This window comes from Trichechus manatus, unplaced genomic scaffold (assembly GCF_000243295.1).
Source record: "Trichechus manatus latirostris isolate Lorelei unplaced genomic scaffold, TriManLat1.0 scaffold00187, whole genome shotgun sequence".
Taxonomy (NCBI): Eukaryota; Metazoa; Chordata; class Mammalia; order Sirenia; family Trichechidae; genus Trichechus; species Trichechus manatus.
The window spans coordinates 3,274,045-3,284,207 of NW_004444123.1; the positions used below are offsets into that span (position 1 = coordinate 3,274,045).

A 10,163-nucleotide genomic window follows, 5' to 3' on the forward strand; every position below is an offset into this window, starting at 1 on the left:
GCTCTTCTCATAAATAACATTGACTACTACTCATGACTCATTTTTTTATGAAAGTACATAATCCACAGTTGTGGTTGTTGTTTTAATTTACACTATGCACTTTCTGGATAAGGTGAGCCAGGAAGCAAGCATCAGGCGGTGGACAGTGCCCTGGATTACCTTCCAGAAACCCTGGTTATCTGAATCCTCGCTTTGCCTCTCACTAGGAATGTGACCTATGGTAAGTCACCTCCACCTTCTGAACTCTTCCTCACTTCCTAAAACGGAGTAGAAGCCTCCAGTGACTGCGGGGATTAAAGGAGACAACAAACGGTAGAACCACACAGTCAGTCACGTAGGAAACACCAAACTGCAAAATTTCTCAGCTGGTTTCTGGGTTGAAAAATTGGTCTTGGTGGGGAAAATGTCTCTTGCTTTTTAACTCTAGAACAATCTATATTTAACTCTCTGATCAACTCCTACTCCTCAAATCTCTATTAAAATGTCAGTATGCTTCCTGCTTCTCTCCTTAAAATTTACTTAATTTCTAAACCTAAGGTTTCCAAGTGTTTTTTTTTTTTTTAATTCATTTGAAAACTGGACAGAACTTCTTTGTGAAAATCACAATGTGCCACATAAATAACAAATAATCAGTATTTCTACACACTACTAATCCTTTGTTTGGGGGCTTACTGTGTGGACTCTGTCATTCTCTGCATCATTAGTTCTTCTCATTTCACGACATGTCTTTCAAGTCCTAATCCCCATTTAAAATTTGGGAATCATCTTAGGCTCAACTCTAAGAGAAGTTATGGCAACTTTAGTTTTTTAATGGTGTTTAAGCTTCAATAAAAATTCAAAATTTGCTTTATTCAAGAAATCTACTGGATCCCAAAACAATATGAAATTCAAAAATGCCAAGATTGTGGAACACCTGATTAGAGCTAGGGTTAAAACTATATTTTGTAATCAAATCACTGTTTTTTAAACTTTTGGTTTTTCTGCTGCTTGCTAGGCAGTCTCCATAGTAACAGAGAAATGAGAGCCAGAAGCCCGCAGCCGGAATGGACTCCTGCTGCTGATGGTGGTTCCAATTCCACGGAAACAACAGCGTAGTGACGGAAATACAGGGAGGCTTTTTAAATGTAATATTAAATATACAAACCATCACTCCCTCCTTCTCCGCCCCTTAAAAACGAATCACAAACACTGCTGACCAATAGCAGCACACAAGGATGGAAATCCCTCTTAGCTGCTGGACGCTTACTGAGGTTTGTGAGCACCAGAAAGAAAGGATGAGTCTATAGATTTCCAAAATGATTCCAAGTGATTAAATTATTGATCAATTTAGCTTCAAAAAGTTTTAATTGACAGATTTTACTTTTAAGGATGCTAACCTCCTTAGTTTCTTATTACTTGTTCTTCATTTTAAAAAATACACCTACAAGCACACTTGTGCACACATAATACACACACATACCCACAACGATTATTTTTCAAGAAAAACTAGGTATCTGAAATTCAACCTTCAACCTCAGTCATGTGACTATTCATTATTTCTTCAGTAACATAAGCAAGTAGACAATGCCCGTTGTCATCGAGTCGATTTTGACTCATGTGACCCTACAGGACAGTAGAGCTGCCCCATAGTTTCCAAGGATGTAATCTTTAAGGGAGCAGATTGCTGCATCTTTCTCCTTTGGAGTAGCTGGTGGGTTCAAACCACTGACCTTGGGATTAGCAGCCGAGTGCTTAACCATTGTACCACCAGGTCTCCTGAGGTAGATACATAATGCTTTTCAAAGTAGATACAGAGTTTAGTGTGAAAATTTAACAACCTTTCTAGTCCTACCATGGGGCCAGACAACACTCTGGTACTGCCTCCTGGATGCCACTGGCAAAGTAGCAATCCATGCAAGAATCAAGAAGGAATAAATGAGCAAGAATGAGAAAAGAAGTGGCAAAAAATGGAAGGTTTGAAGTAAAAAGAGAATAGGTAAGAATACAGGAAAAAAAAATAAACATATGTACAGAAGGAAATCAAGATGGCACTGTTGAGGGTAGACGGTCGTGAAAGCAGGAAGAGTTGGTGCCAGCATTTCTTCTGCAATTGGTCTCTGAGCCTTTCGCAAAGCCTCCAACAGCACCGCGTTGGGGCAGAGCATTGGAAGGCTGACCACCTCTGTGATCATAAGAACCACTACGAGGAGGGCCCAGGGAAGAATTTATCATTTTCAGGGGAAAACAAGTGGCAGCTACTAATGATGACTTTGTACTTTAGATCTGGATTTTGCTGCGCCTTTCTTTATAGCAAGACACCAACTATTAAAGAAATAAGGATGTTTAAGTTCACCCATGAAACAGACTAGGAAGAGGAGAGTTTTGAGAAACTCAACCTCTGAAAACTAGATCAAACTCTGCTGAACTCCTATAGCATACTGGATATGTTTGCAAATGAACTTATTACGTGGAAAAAAAATGGCACTATTGATTGTCCTTGACTAGGGAGAAAGGTTCATTAGATCAGTCAGCTGATTCCTTAATTTTGATAGTTAGAGAGGGTCTTACCTGATTGTACTGGGGCATTCTGCCTGCAGATAAACCAGTATCTTCAATGAGTTACTCTATATAAATAATCTCTACAAAAATAATCATTGTAGGATGTGTGTGTGTGTGTGTGTGTGTGTGTGTGTTACAATGAAGAACAAGTGATAAGAAACTAAGGTTAGAATCCTTGGAAGTAAAATCTGTCAATTAAAATCTGTTTAAAGTTACACATTAATCATTCATACAGAACAAGAATTTCTACTGGGCTTTGTCATTCGAAAGAGAAAAAGCTGTCTCCGTTATTCACTAACCTTTATGTCAAGAGGTTGTGGTGTATCATGAAAGATGTCTTGTGCGTATTGTGGCAACCCAGCCCCCTCACCCCACCTTCTCGATGTCTGATCAGGAGGGAAGGTGGGCAAAGGAGGACTACAGAGTACACAACTGAGTAGAAACGTCAGGACAAATGAGCAGAAATTCTGAAGCTGCCACTGAAGTTTTAGAAACACTGAAGTATCCTGCAGTTCCTGTAGTACTAACTCTGACGTAAACCACGAAGAGAAGTTTTATGGAAGTCGGGGTCTTTGGATAGTTGAATCCTAATATTCTAACCTATCCAAGAAGCCATCATACTTGGCGCCGCTTGGTTCTCGTTTTCATTCACTTCCTCAGTTACCAGAGGTACATGACCTTCCGTACATAACTGAGGAAAGAAGGTTCAAGGAAGTAAAACGCCTTTCTCAGTTACATAGTTAACACGAGAGCCTGAGCCTAAACCAGGTCTTGAGAAAACACGCTCAGGGTACGAAGCTGACTTTCAAAACAAATAAAAGTAACTGAATTTGAATTTGATTCTTGTCAAGGATTGAATTGTGTCCCCCAAAAATATGTGTCAACTTGGTTAGGTCATGATTCCCAGTACTGTGTGGTTGTCCTCCATTTTGTGATTGTAATTTTATGTTAAAGAGGATTAGGGTAGGATTGTAACATCCTTACCCAGGTCACATCCCTGATCCAATGTAAAGGGAGCTTCCCTGGGGTGTGGCTTGCACCACCTTTATCTCTCAAGACATAAAAAAGGAAAGGGAAACGAGCAGAGAAGGGGGACCTCATACCACCAGGAAAGCAGTGCTGGGAGAAGAGTGTGTCCTTTGGACCCAGGGTCCCTGCGCAGAGAAGCTCTTAGTCCAGGGGAAGATTGATGAGAAGGACGACAGAGAGAGAAAGCCTTCCCCTGGAGCCGACGCCCTGGATTTGGACTTTTAGCCTACTTTACCATGAAGAGATAAATTTCTCTTTGTTCAAGCCATCCACTTGTGGCGTTTCCGTTATAGCAGCACTAGATGACTAAGACAATTATTATACTATTTCTGAGTAGAACAAAACAAATTACAAAACACAGGACAAGTACAATTGAGTATGGGAACAGAGATGGAAAGAAAATAAATGTGGGAACTTGAGAAAGGTGTCAGACAGACACAGAGCAGAGCCGCCTTAGAAAGGAGAGAGGCTCGAGACAACAGACAAACTCACAGCACAAACAGGGCTAAGAGAGGCGTGGTTCACTCTACACAAATGAGAACAGGCCTTTCTGAGAGAAACTGGCCTCGAACATCCTTTTTACTCAAGGATTTCTTTACAGAGCAAAGGCCTTTTCTCACTTACCTGTAAAAAAGGGGGCCTTTTACCCATGGAACTAATGAAAATCAGTTTCGCAACCTGCAATAAAAAGTAATTCTTCCAATTCTATTATTCTAGCCTTAAAAAAAACTCATTACCATTGAGTTGATTCTGACTCACAGCAACCCTGCAGGACAGAGTAGAAATGCTCCACAGGGTTTCCAAGGAGAGCCTGGTGGATTCGAACTGCCACCCTTTTTGTTAGCAGCCAAGCTCTTAACCACTGCACCACTAGGGCTCTGTTCTACCCTTAGTCACTAAAATAATAATAATGAAGCTAACTCCTTCATCATTTGTGCCATGAAGAAAAGTGCTGGCAGAAGAACTGACTAGATTGGATTTCTTAAAAGACAATACATCTATATCTGTATTTTATAGATTTTAAGAGATTTTTAATGGTATTTTGACTAGATTTTTGCCACATGCGCAGAACTTAATCACACCTTGTTTTCTTATTGCCTCTATTCCTCTGCTTCACTGTCAGGTCCCGGGTCACCATGGTCTTGGTCAGGCGTGCTTGGTTTTCATTCAAATTTATCACATTAGAAAGAACATGCAAATCAACCTGGGTTTGCTGGAATGAGTTTCTGTTTGTTGCTACCTTTTTTTTTTTTTAACAACTTTAGTCACAGAAAAGAACACTCCAGTTTGAGATGGCCTTAGTGGTTATACTTTCTTTCGGTGCTGATTTATTATACTTAATGCTGCTTTGTTCTTTCAGGTATAGCTACCATTTCTGCCTTATGCCAAGTGTTCTAACAACACAAGTAAACCTTGAGAAGAGCAGCAATGTATGGTTGTACATGTCTGCCACAACCCTGGGGCCCCCCGTCCTTCCAGCACAGCGACCACAGTTCTGGAGTCACCTGTCCTAGCACAGCGACCAAAACTCTGGAGCCACCAGTCCTTCCAGCACAGTGACCACAACTCTGGAGCCCTCAGTCCTTTTGGCACAGCGACCACAACTCTGGAGCCACCAGTCCTTCCAGCACAGTGACCACAACTCTGAAGCCACCCGTCCTTCCAGCACAGTGATCAGCACAATGAACAGTCAGTCAGGGAGTCACCTTCCCAACAGCATTTAACCAACCCCCTTAATGTTTCATGAAAACCTAGCGTTATGTGACTCCTGGAAGTTCGAACAGTCACTAAAGAATTGTAAAAAGGAAAGTCACGATAATATTCATGTTCAGGCATTTGCCTAAATTACGCACCCTTTCAATGTGGTTTAGCAGTTTTTCTACTAACAGTAATACTGAATGAAAACTAGCATATCATTAGATCACAGCGTCTTCGATGTCTACAGAAACAGCCTTCGCTGAGATTGTCATTCCTTTCTGCTACCTAGCTTGTTTCTCTTGGCTTGAAATTTTATTAAAAAGGTGTCCCTGGGTGGTGCAAACGGATAATGCACTGGTCTAACTGAAAGGTTGGAGGTTTGTGTCTACCCAGAGGAACCTCAGAAGAAAGGCCTAGTGATCTACTTCCAAAAAAATTAGCCACTGAAAACCCTATGGAGCATACTTGTACTCTGATACACATGGGGTTGCCATTAGTCTGAATCAACTCAACGCCGTTAGTTAAAACTGGTTATCCAAAAAATTAATCATCTACCAATGGTTCCCTTCAAAATGAAATTCCTTGGCAAGTTTCTTAGTTGTAATAAACTCTTGTCAAAAAAAATAATAATCCTCCAAACTTCTCTTATGTTCTAAAGTCTAATGGCTTCTAAAAGATTAGTATAAAAAGATTAAAAAGAGCTAATGAGGGGTATTGAAGGAAAAGGAAAAAAATCAAAACTAAGGAGCTAAAATTTTGCCTTATGAAAGGGAATAAAAATAGAGGGAAAACTGGAGATGAAATGCCACATAAATATAAGATTTTTTTATTTGCCATATTAGTAAATACAGAAAATCCCCCAGCCGCAACAAAGGTTTTTGCTCATTCTTTCACTGCCTATTAAGAGACATCCTAAGAGAAGTAGAAAATCCATGGAAAAATCTAGAATCCAACAACTGTCTTCTTTGTATCACGACATTGATTCATATAATTGTATTCCTCTGAGATGACGTAAAGTGATCAAGAGAATTACTGATCATGAGCAGTTTATTCTCAGTCCTAGAGGTTTGGGACTCTTTAACGCATCCCCACATTTAGAATTAAATTGACTTTATTGTATACCAGAATCAGAACAGACTTCATCCGATCTCTTGTCAGATTGCTTTAACATGAAGATATATATCTCCATATTCACACAATTCAAAGAATGTATATGCGAAGAGTATGGAATCGACTTGATGGCAACAGGTGTTTTGGTTTACCTGAAAAGTATATCACATTTAAAGCAATTTCAGGATAACAAAGAAAATCCTCTCCAGCAATCGGCTTTCTTAAAGTCAGGTACCAGAGTGAAAAAGTTCTCCATATTTATCCCTGTCCTATCTCTCCTCCTTCAGAAAGAGACATCTAATAGTTACTGAACATCCATCATGTTCCAGGCACAGTCCCCTCGAAGTTTACAGTCATCTTAGCATTGTCATAGAACATTAAATATATGAGACACTCAATACAATTTTGTTTAAAAAATGAATGGATAAGGAAATGAATGCATAACCGGAGAACAATACCTGCACGGTTAGAGATGCCCCAATTACCTTTTTCTAACTTGGTGCCTTTCTATAACTAAAACAACAGCTAGGTAAAATGCACATCAGAGAAGTATGGATAATCCTTGTCTTCATTATCTGTGTAGCTGAAATGCACACAAAAGGAATGTAGAGGAATGTAGTTTGGAAGTGGCATAATTGGACTAAAAAGAGACTCTGCTTTAATTTTATGAAAAATTGTCGTAAGAGTACTGATGAAGAAATATAGCACAGATATGCTAACTAACTGTAGGTCACTGTAACCGGAATGAAGACTACAAACTATCTTTTTCTTCTTTGACAATTACAGTTTGGAAAGATGTGTTTCTCAATGGTTTATAGAAGTACAATATGTCAGGCACAATGATCAGGTTATTTTTCAAATGAAACACACTTTGAGATAACTAGCGGCAACACAGTAAGATTCTAAGAAAAAGTAGAGTAGTGTTTTCTGGGTTTTTTTAAAAATGCTTCCTGTGGAAGAATCCGACTACAGGGTTACTATGAGTTGGAATCAACTCGTCTGCAACGGGTCTAGAAGCATAGATAAACTGTGCTTCGGTGTAATTTATGCAAGACTCCGTTTAACGATTAAGATTCTGAGCTCTACATTATATAAAACTATGTAACTCAAGTAATTGCAAAATAATGTTTAATTCTTTCTCAAAACACTTAATTACCCTTCTGAAATAGCAGTAGTTTTCCATTTAGGGTTTATTGGTTTCATTTCGTTTACTTTACAACACTCATGGATATCTATATTTCCACTGATTAGAATCAAGGTTTCATCGTGATCACCGGGATGAAACCAACCCCCTCATTTTAATGTTTTTAAACTGAGTTGCTAAAATAAAAAATGTGGTGATACTGACGACAGAGACCTTCTAATAAAAAAACCCTTCGGGATCCCTCATCCATCTCTCCGCTCGTGCTGCACAGCAGCTGCGCCTCGCAGATTCACATGAATGAAAATATTTAGACGAGAAACCACCCACTTAGTTTATTTTCCATATGACTTTCCTGTAATTATTCTGTAAACTGTTCACACAACAATACATAAAAACATCTGCAAAAACAGGTAATTAATGTGTCAAGCCAAACTAATGCATTTTTTATGGTGTCCATGCTTCGTCAACTGTAATTATAACTCTTTTCTAAGCAAATGATGATGTGTTTGTTGCAACGTGCAAGTGGTTATTTTAGATGCTCTGTTTACTGTTCATACAATCTGAATATAAAACTCCATGGCTACTTTACCCTACATCAACGCTTCACCTAGTTTTTTGCAGAAGCAGAAAAGTGGTTCTCCTTTCCAAGCTATAATTTCCAGTAAACACTTTAGTCATTAAAACATGAGACAATTAACGTAAAAGTTGACACCAAAATAGCCAACAATTCAAGAAGCACATGCCAGCCAACTACCCATCCAGACTGTCTTCCTTCAGTTATAACTGCTGGGAATATAGCACTTTATGCCAATGGGCTTCAAGTGTGCTAAGCCTCCTAGGTATTAGCAGAAATTTGGAGGTTTCATTGTTTTTAACGGCACAATATTCATCCCATTCTAGACCAACCAAACACACATATCTTCTACATGAGACCAACAAATGAAGAACCAAATCTTGCCCAAAATAAACTGTCTCCTATTCAATTTATCCTGCTGGAGTTCTGACTACATGAGTAATAACCATCATCATCATAATTATTTCTATTATTATTACTACCACTATTACTATTATTATATAATAATTGATATTATATGCCAACAATCATCCACAGACAGACATTCCTGCAGGCCCAAGGAAGACTAAGAACAAAGACATAACCCTATAATATTTTTCTAGGGTTCCTTCTTTTTTTAACAAACAAATATCTACAGCAAATAACTCTAGTACAGAGAAACCTTGGTTATAAGGAACTCTCAGGGAACAAGGGTTTCTGTTGATTTTGACAACAAAGTTATTTTAGAGACAGCAGAAAATTAGTCCTTAGAGGTCCAAGCTATTTAACTCGTTATTTTGATATGAATCTTTCCAAACTGAGCTACTCCATTCTTAAATAGAATATACTAAAACTAATTTAACCTTGCTTCCCCTGAATATCGCCTACAGTGGTATGCTACAGGTGTCTAGTCGGCTGCTGCGACATGCTATAGGTGCCCATCTGTCTACGTCTTGTGCCCAAAATGAACATCAGAAAAAAACTGCAGCACCTGACAGGCCCCGCTGCCAAACCTCGATTTTAGATCAAACACTTATTTGGGAGACTTGGAGGAGGAGTCTGATCAGAACAAAACAGCTGTAGTTCCAAGGGCGCTACAGTAGGAAACATATGTCCAAGACGAAGAAAGGAAACAAGACAGAAGCTTATTATTAAAGCTAGAACGAGACTCAGAGTCAGCTTAACAAGAGGTCTCAATAATAATCTCCACTGCTTATGTAGCTACAATAGAAATGTCAGAATGCATACAGTCAACACCATTTCCAATGGATGGCAAATGCTGGTGTTTGCTTTTATATCTGTTACTTCACTGACCACAAGCACTACTACTTTAGTTATTCTGGCTATTGACTAGACAGAGATGCACCAGAAAATAGTGCATTCGCGCCAACTGAAACGTAAGTAAAGGATAGCTTAAAAATAACTAAAATAAGAAAATAAGTGTTACTACAAGTATGTGGAACTCAAAAGAACCTACACTGTCACAGTCAGTACTAAAAGCACCCACCAAATGAAACGTACAGGTAATCTCTGGTTTATGACAGGGTTCTGTTCCAACGACTCCATCATAAGTCAGCTCTGACGTAAGTTGAATTTTTTTTTTTTTTTTAGTTTTCATTATTATTACCAGTATGTTTATCAATTCAATCTTTATTTGTCTTTGGGGGTTGGCATGAGAAGAATAACATCAGCAAATTACCTGCTGCAACACTGTATGTAGTACATATTACTAATGATAAGATGTACAAAAAAAATAAAATGGACGGTCATAAGCACAGTTTGTCAAAACTCAAATACTTTGTAAGTTGAGATCTACCTGTAGTATCATCGAAGATTATATGCCACGTTAAATCAATGTTGACAACTAAAAAAAAAAAAAAAAAGCCCACAGATTTCCAGAACCTACTCCCAGTGATTCAGAGCTAAATGATGTAAGATGGGGCCCAGGAATCTAAATTTTAGCAATTCCCAGATGATTCTGATGCTTATGTCAAGGAACCATACTTAGAAAAAGAGTGATCTAAGCCCAGAGTCTTCATCTATAAGCTGGACTCAGTGGAAGCTCAGTAGTTGGGAAGGGGGCGCGGGGGG

At 38.8% G+C, this 10,163-nt stretch overlaps 1 protein-coding gene and 1 pseudogene across 8 annotated transcripts in view; one reads left to right on the forward strand and one right to left on the reverse strand.

The window, feature by feature from the left end:
• Positions 1 to 10,163, reverse strand: part of RPS6KC1 (ribosomal protein S6 kinase C1) — a 221,099-nt gene that overhangs the window by 94,770 nt on the left and 116,166 nt on the right. The window lies entirely within an intron of this gene.
• Positions 95 to 3,445, forward strand: LOC111822649 (cytochrome c oxidase subunit 7C, mitochondrial pseudogene; annotated as a pseudogene).